The 9,302-nt window shown below is 35.8% G+C and overlaps 1 long non-coding RNA gene across 4 annotated transcripts; it reads right to left on the reverse strand.

Annotated features, from left to right (window-relative positions):
* Positions 1-1,304: 1,304 nt before the first annotated feature.
* On the reverse strand, positions 1,305-4,274 carry LOC149514090 (uncharacterized). Of its 4 annotated transcripts, none has more exons than XR_016329286.1 (5): positions 3,890-4,274; positions 3,383-3,498; positions 2,367-3,299; positions 1,841-1,946; positions 1,305-1,598 (listed from the first exon to the last, which is right to left on the reverse strand). It is a non-coding gene; the product is annotated as an uncharacterized LOC149514090 (long non-coding RNA). The 4 variants fall into 4 exon arrangements; XR_016329285.1 differs by having other exon boundaries at positions 3,599-4,261; XR_016329287.1 differs by having other exon boundaries at positions 2,367-2,643; positions 3,217-3,299; positions 3,383-4,254.
* Positions 4,275-9,302: the final 5,028 nt, after the last annotated feature.

Genomic DNA, 9,302 nt, shown 5'->3' on the forward strand with positions numbered 1-9,302 from the left:
AAAAGTTTTAAAAATTATTAACTAAATAAATTATTATTATTGTAAAATTAAAAAAAGAAAAAGTAAAATAATTGCACCTATAATTTGTTAAAATAAAAGAAAAGTAGGAAGAGAGTTATAACTCCATTAAAAAACTAAATTACTAATATAATTTTATTAATATATTATTTATCTTTTAATTTGATTTTATATATTTTCTCCAATGGAATTAATATATTATTTATTTTATAGTTTAATTTTTATATTTTTTTTATAATTGAATTTACATCACTTGACTTGTAACCATAATTTTGTCAAATTTTTTATAATTAGAATAGAAATATAAATAGTATAGAGATATAGATATATGTGGCTTCACATATCAATTTTTAAAATATATAATTTAATTTAAAACTTCATATAACTTGATAGATACCATAAATGTTCTTTATTAATTTATTTTTTTTTGCCAATTTAAAGGCACTACTTCAATTTGACCAAATCTACTAATAATTCGATATTTCAATTCATTTATTTATTTAGAGAGTAAATTCAAATGGATAATTATATACAAAGGGGTTATAGGGTTTTAGTAGGTTATATTTATGAAATTAATTTTTTAATGATAATTAATTAGACACGTAATAACATTTTAGCCTGTTTTATTAATATGTATATTATTATAAAAAGCTAAAATAATAAAAACAAGCCATTAAACTTTATCATTCTATTTAAATAAATTTTTATATTTTAATTAGATTTAAATAAACCTTTAATTTTAATTTACATCTGAATAAACTAGAAAACTTTAATTTATATCTAAATAAATTTTTATTTTTTAATTTATATCTAAATAAACCTTTTTATTTAAAATAAGATATATTTAAATACAAATTTAGTGAATAAAAATTTATTTAAATACAATAAAAATATAAAATTTATCTAAATAAAATGATCAAATTTAAGGGCTCTTTCAATATTTTCGTTAAATTTTGTGTACAAGTCAATAGCACTAAAAAATAAATTGTAGGTATTAAATAAAGTTATAATAATATCTTATTGTGAGAATTTTATATTTTAAAATCCAGTTCTACTTACTTTTTCTCCATTTTAAAGACAGAAAATAATTCCTTATAACTTGCGTGAAGCCCGTTGCAAATTTGTTTTAGGAATGAAAAAAAAGTTGTTTTTCATAAAAGAAAGGTAAGAAATATAATAATTTGAAGTCAAAGACTTAAAATAGTTCCAAAAAAACAAAGAATAATAGAAAATGTTTAAAACAGTTTTAAAAAACAAAAGATAATAGATAATGTCACACAGAATAGTTCATCCAAATTATTGGTATTTCTTATGAATGAAACTTATTTAGTAACTATTTAACAACTCATTTGATCCCTGCCTGCTATCCCATACAGAAAGAACATGGTAGTTTTCTGCAGGTACTGGGAGGACTTCCTCTTGTTCATTCATTAAAATTGACCTAGGCCCTAAGACAAACTTGGACAGATGATGAAAGACAACCAAACAAAAATGTCCATCAGCCCATGTCTTGTATTATTCCTTGCAGGCCATTAACCATAATTAATATTTAATTAAGTTATAGGATACTCACGTTCTCCCTGCAAAACAATAAACAAACAGGTTATTGCTCTGCAGATTTGGCACAATCAATCTATAATGCAGCAACAACAGCCGCTTATAGGTCACAACATATGAAACAGCCCTATACATAATGCCAATTCTGAAACTAAAGAGAAGCCTAAACCTAGCATCCTGATGTGTGAATTTAAAACCATTTTGAATAAGTAAACAGAACACTAATCTCTCATGCCAATGCAAAATCACAGCTTAAATATCATACCTATGGATTTGTACGTATTTGTATCATCAAACAGCTGACCTAGCTTCTCCAACGTAAAGAAAGCACTCTTCTTTTCTCCTTCCTTGTTTCGTATCTGGTTTTGCACCTAGAAGTCATAGGATTCACTCACTTCAGTCCCAGAGGTTAAAAGATACTTCACAAGTCTTTTGAGAAAATTATAGTGGGGTAAAAGATCACAATAAAACTGACATCAATTGTACAACAGCCATTCTTGCACTTAAATACCAAAAGAAAATTTATTTTGAGGGTTTTTTTTTTAATATATATATATATATATATATATATATATGTAAAGGAAGATGAATGGCAACAGCAAAATTGACAAAATCGAACAGGTAATACATTTGGAAGAAGTTTGAGGTGAGACCAAGTGAAAATAAGATAGTGAAACTGTATTATAAGATCATTCCACGCCCAAAATAGACAAATAACCCATAATGCCATTTCTTTTGCTATGACAACAATAGACAAAACAAATAACGAAAATTTTAACATGTAATAATACATGAAAATTTAAGTTACTGTGATGTCTTGTAGAAACCGGGCAGCCATGAAGCTGTATCTTCTTGCCTCCCAGTCACTAAGCTTCCCATTAGGGAGTCTTGTAAGTGGGAGACAATCTTTCTTGATAATTTCATCATCTAAATCATCTACCCCTGTACTACTTCCACAGTTCTCCCCCTTTGCTGGATTTGTTTTGCTTGTTTCAACCTCATTAACTTGGTGACTACCATGAGTCTTGTTCTCCAGCTTATTTGGGCTAACAGCATTGGTTGCCTTCTCTGCGGTAACAGCCAGGGGCTTTAGTCCATAATGAAGATTTGAATACTTGGATGTTAGTATGTATTGTCCATCTACATCGGATGAGTGAAAATTTAAACTTCACTGAGGGATATAATTTCACTACAATCAAAATTAGAAGAATATCTTATCTGAGTTTCAAACCTATAAATAGAATCAAGAACAGAAGAGTTTGACACATGTTTCATTCAAAATAAAGGAGCACCATAGAGTTGGACAGTTGGTCATCAGTGATTCCATAAATAAAGTTAAAAACCAAGAATGTTCACTGTACTCAGTCCCGGTCTATGAGTTGATAAGAAAGACAACATATTACAAACCTTGAGGCCTTCCTTTTCACATTTGAAAAGTACATAACACGCATACCTTGACTTTTGGAACAATCTTCACTGCAAAGAAATATTTCTTTGAAGGGTTTGCACATGGACAATAGTAGAATGGATCTCATGACCCAACTAAAACGAACATTTAAAGACAAAAATATGAATCACCAACAAAATTTACTATCACCAATAAAATCAATTTCAAATGGAAAATCAGAAAAACTGGAATACCATAATTGTTAAATTACAGCTTCAATCCAATGTTGAAAAGCCAATTTTTGTGCTTTGGTGTCTTTGGAAGATCCCTTCCCAATCTAACAAAATTCCAAATTTGATTATTTATGAAAAAACCCAACTTTTAAACTGAAAAATAATAACAAAAATATTTTTTTAATACCTTAGAATGCATTTAAGCAAATACGACTCCACCTTCAAACAGCAGTTTTTGATTTCAAATAATTGAAAAATGAATTTGTGCTGTGATTAAGCCTTGCATAATCTAAAGCCAGCCACCTGAAAAAATAATAATTACTATCACCAAGGAAATATAAAATTTTAAATAATGTAAAAAGGAAAAAAAAAAAAGACAAAGACAAAGATTTTATAAACTTACCAGTGTTCTTCAACGACAACAACGGAGTTTGCTAACTTTTGTTGAAACAATTAAAGAGAAATTAAAAAAAAGAACATGCAAGCTTCAAACTCAAGGAGAAGCAAATTTTTTTTTTACAATCTTGCACAAAAGATTAAAACATATAGCATGAATGAAAGGAGGAGCAAAGCACAAATAAAATTAGGATTAAAGGTCAGAAAGAAAACTATGAAAATTTTAATTCAAAGTACGGCTACAAATTACTAATAATTCGAAAAAAAAAAAAAACCACAGACACAGAGGAAGTCCTACCAGTACCGGAAGCAAGAGAAATTACGATTGTGGTGGTGATGATTGTTCATGCTAGGGATATATCTTCTTCTGCCAAATTTTAAGTGGGTTTTCCGAGCCCATCTATTGCTAATCTATCTCTTGCCCCTATATATTACTAATCTATCTGTGGCCCCTATAGGAGAGTTAACTGGAACTGTTTCTTGAAAATCTGGATATGAAGCTCCTGAAAAACACCAGAATGAAGCAAATGCACCTATTTTTCTGCAATTTAATAAGAGATAGAGAAAAATAGAGCAGTGAACAATGTTTGGGAGTCCCAATTCCTCTCACTCCGTCTTTTGTCATCCTTGAGCCTTGTGTTTGTTTTCAGTTTTTATTAAATAGATGATGGCCATGCGTTGTGTTGACAGCTTCAAAATATGTTTTCTTTTCGAATTTAACCCTCACTTTTTTTTAAGACATTGTTGAGATGGACGTTTAAACTTTAACCGGGGATATTTTTATTGTAAGTTATATAGATTGTTTAATTCTTTTAAAATTTATCATAAAAGTCAATTATTTTGTTTACTCACTCACTTAGTGTCACGGATTAAGTTTTTTTTCAACAAGCAATAGCTCGTGTGGTACTTGAATGAACGTTTCCACCCAAATCAGCTCTTAATAATTCGATATTTGAACAAATAACCATAAGCCATAGTTAGTCCCTAGCATACTCAATAAAATACATTCATATCGAGATCAATCTCAAGCACACATAGGAAGGTACATTCACATCGACAAAAAGAAAAACACATCAAGGTAACAATCAAGATATTCGAATCGGAGGTGAATTTTATTAAAATCGAGGATATTACATCAGGACTTCCCACCATCGCTAGGGCCAGGGGGCAGCCCTTGGTGAATGGCCTAGGCCCGTATCACGATCGGTGAGACAGTCCAACAGTACACTGCCCACTCACCCTCTAAAGAGCCTTAGAGATTTTAGAGCTATGCTACCACTAACCATTACAATGTTTGAAATGGGGACACTTTTCCTAGCATAAGAGATCTACTCGGTCATGGCCCTATACATGGGTGGCTCATGACAACCTAAGCCCTAGTTATGGCCCTATACAAGGTTGGGTCATGACATCCTCCCCTACCTATTCTATCGACGTCCTTGTCGGCTTGCTGGCTTGAAATTCTTCAATCTTCTTCTTGAATCTCCGGAGGTCATGTTCCCTTTCCTAGCTGGTTTCTTTTAGTCCTAATCCCTCCCACTTCACTAAGTATTCACGAACTAGTCTTCGAGATACCTTGGTTTCCCTGTCGGCTAATATCTTTTTGACTCAACGCTCTGAGGGTGGTTTTATGGTGATAGCGGCTCTGGTTGGCTCCCTTCGGCTAGCATCTGTAGGATTTGCATGGAAAGGTTTCAAGTTGCTCACATGAAATACTGAGTGCACCTTCATCCACTTTGGTGGGTCGATTTTGTAAGAAGCATTCCCCACCTTGGAAATGATCTTCGCTGGACCCTCATATTTGCGCACTAATCTACAATCTCTCTTTCTCAAGAACCTGGTTTGTTTAGGGACTAGTTGAACAAGAACCAAATCACCAACTTGGAATTTTTGCGCCCTGCGACCTTTGTCTACCCATTTCTTCATTCGCTTTGATGCTTTCTCCAGGTAGGCTTGTGTAATCTCAGTGTTTTATTTCCAGTCCTTGCCGAGGTTGAAGGCTCTCAAATTTTTCCCTCCATATTGCTCTAAGAAAGTATAGGGTAGCCTTAGTAATTGTCCGGTGACCACCTCAATTGGGCTCTTGTTAATGGAAGAGCTTTTGTTAGAATTAAAGCAAAGCTAAGCAACGTCCAATAACGAAGGCCAGTTCTTCTGATTGGCTTGAACAAAGTGCCTTAAGTATTCCTCTAATAATCTATTGAACCGTTCCATTTGACCGTCGGTTTGAGGGTGGTAGCTTGAAGAGATGTTAAGTTGGGATCCCAATATCTTGAAAAGTTCTCTCTAGAAAGATCCCTTGAATCTCGGATCTCTATCGCTTACAATGTTTTGAGGGAGGCCCCAGTATTTGACCATATGTTTAAATAATAGTCGAGCTGTGTGTTTCGCAATACAATACTTATGAGTGAGAATGAATGTGGCATACTTAAAAAAACGGTCAATCACCACCAAAATAGCTCCAAGATCACCAACCTTGGGTAGGCTCGAAATAAAATCGAAAGAGATGTTTTCTCATGATCTAGCGGGCACCGATAGTGGTTCAAGCATGCCTGCAGGTTTCTTCTTTTCAACTTTGTCTTGTTGGCAAATGATATAATTCTTTGTATAGTCCATCACATCTTGTCGCATGTGAGGCCAATAGTATCCCTATTTCAATAAAGCTAAAAGTGCGTTGCCAGCCCGAATGTCCGGCCCATGGTGTGTCATGACATTCCCTCATCAGCATCTGTCTCAAACCTTCTACTTTTGGTACAAACAATCGGGGCCCCTTGGTCCACAAGACCCTATTTTCTTGTCAGAAGTACTTGGACTTCCCTTCTTCAACTAGCTTCAGGATGGCACTGGCCTATGGGTCATTTCCTAAATGATCTTCAACTAACTTACGAATGTCTGTCGTGACTTTGCTAGCCGCCATTGGGGTAATTCTTCTAAGGGCTGCTAACTCTGTTCGTCTGCTCAATGCATCGACCACTTGATTGGTATTTCCAACGGTGTGCTCAAAACAAAAGTTAAACTCTGCTAAAAATTATTGCCATCTAGCTTGTTTCATTGTAAGCCTTGGTTGGGTGAAGAAATGGCTAACGGTCACATTGTCTGTCCTCACGACAAAGTGTGAACCCAACAAATAATGTCACCAAGCCCTCAAGTAGTGAACTACCACCAAGAGCTCTTTTTTCTAGGTCGTATATTTCCTCTCAGCTTCGCTTAGCTTCCTACTTTCAAATGCTATTGGGTGATGTTGTTGTAAAGGCACTCCCTCAATAGCGAAATCAGATGCATCCGTCTGAACTTTGAAAGGCTTTTCAATATCAGGGAGAGCTAAGATAGGATCCTTCATAATAGCATCCTTCAATCCTTCAAAGGTCTTTTGGCACTCACTTGTCCAACACCATTTATGCTCTTTTTCAATAACTCTGTGAGGGTCGTAGTCTTACGAAAGTACCCTTCTACAAACCTTCTATAATAGTTGGCTAATCCCAAAAACAAACGAAGTTCACTAACATTCTTCAGTGTTATCCACTCATTGATGGCCCTAACCTTTTCCATGTCCATTCAAATGTGGCCACGTTCGACAATGTGATCGAGAAAGTGGATTTGGGTCTGAGCAAATGCATATTTCTCCATTTTCACATATAACTGGTGGTCTTATATTCTTTGAAGCACCTGGCGCAAGTGTTCTTAATGTTCTTTCAGAGTGCAGCTATATGCCACTATGTCGTCTAAATAGATGACTATAAATTTGTCTAGATAGTCATGGAACACTTGATTCATCAATGTACAAAATATGACAGGAGCATTGGTTAGTCCAAAAGGCATAACAAGAAATTCAAATGCACTATACCGTGTTACACAAGTGGTCTTTGGCTCATCTTCCTCAATGATTCTGACTTGATAGTAGCCAGATCTCAAGTTCAATTTGGAAAAGTACTTATCCCGGCTTAGTTGATCAAACAAATCTGCTATAAGAGGGATGGGATATTTATTTCTCACGGTGACTTTGTTCAGGGCTTTATAGTCAACACATAATAGCAAACTTCCATCATGCTTCTTTTGAAATAACACTGACGCTCCGAAAGGAGCCTTTGATGGTCTAATGAACTTGACTTGTAGAAGCTCATCTAATTGTTTCCTTAGTTCGACCAACTTTGGTGGGGCCATACGGTAAGAGGCTCTAGCAGAGGGTTTAACTCCTATGAGGAGCTCAATTTCATGGTCCACGACTCGTGGAAGAGGTAGAACCTCAGGCAACATCCTTAGCATTACCTCTTCGAATTCTTCCAACATTTTTTCCACACCATCGGGTATCGATTCCACTCTTAACCCTTCTTTGTAAATCAGCATGGCCACAAAAAAAGGGTTCCCCTCTCTTTCCCCCTTTCTTAAACTGTAAAGCTGAGATCATTTTTTTCTCATTCTTTGGCAAGATAGTGGTCGGCACCACACATGGGTGTTCCCCTAAGAACAACAAGTAGCTAGCGACGAGGATAGGGATCACTTGAGCCAACATCATAAAGTCCAATCCGAGGACGACATCAAAGTCATCCATGGGGGAAACTGTAAAGTCTACCTTCCCTTCTCATGGCCTCAATTTGGTCATCACACTCTTGGAACTTCCACTGGTTGCAAAAGCTGGCGAATTGACCTCTTTCATTCGCCTACAATCCTTGCTAACTAGAGACCACACCTTTTTGCTTATTCTGGTGTGATGAAGGTATCGATTGCACCCATGTCTACCATGGCCCTAGTGGCTTTCTCATTGATCATTAAGTTCACACACATTAGGTCTCTACCCTACTCTTTCTTTATTGTGTTCAATTAGGTGTGGAGGGCATTGAGGAACCTTATTAAACCTATCCTGATTGGTTCATCTTCAACTTCTTCAATGCTTTCTAACGTTTTTACGGACTCTTGAGACAAGGCTCTTAAGGCATTAAGAGCTCCTCTGTGTGGGCATTCGGCCACCTGATGTGGCCCCTTGCATAAGAAGTAAGCTAGTGGTTGCCTAGGCTTGAAAATCACTACGTTGTTTGTCTTGGGTTGGGTGCTCTCTCAACCAAAGGACCTCCTGTCTGATCTCCTACTGAAGGGCCGGTCCAACCTAGTCATTTTTCTCCATTTCTAAAGTTGAAGCTACTGCTAGCTAATGGAAGATTTTTCCATTTTGAGGAGCCATCATTATAATTATGAAGACGTTCAGCTGCAGTCGTGGCCACCTCTTACACTCTTTGTCTTTTTAGTTCTGTCTTGGCCCAAGGCTTAAGGCCCTTAAGGAAATAAAACATCTTGTCCTTTTCGGACATGTCTCGACTATCTAACATCAGGGTAGAAAAACTCTTTACAAACTCTCGCATTGTTCCTGTTTGCACCAATTCTCGAAGTTTCCTTCGGGCCATATACTCCACATTCTCAAGAAAAAATTGATTTTTCAGTTCTTATTTTAGGTCTGTCCAAGTCTTAATCAGACACTCGTCATTGACAAACTTGGAGCGTCACCATAGCTTGACATCCCCCTGTTTGGTACATCGATGCCATTGCTACCTTGTTTTCTTTTGAATCCGTGTTACTCCATGTCAAACAAGAAGTTTTCAAGCTCTTTGGCATCTCTTACCCCCTCATAACATCGAGGCTCCGGCACCTTGGCCCTTTTTCCCCTTTTCGTTGAACTCGAACTCGATCTGGCCATAGCTATTTTTTTTATGCTCACTTAT

Source organism: Durio zibethinus, chromosome 17, assembly GCF_047325235.1.
Source record: "Durio zibethinus cultivar Kanyao isolate XHJ-2024 chromosome 17, ASM4732523v1, whole genome shotgun sequence".
NCBI lineage: Eukaryota > Viridiplantae > Streptophyta > Magnoliopsida > Malvales > Malvaceae > Durio > Durio zibethinus.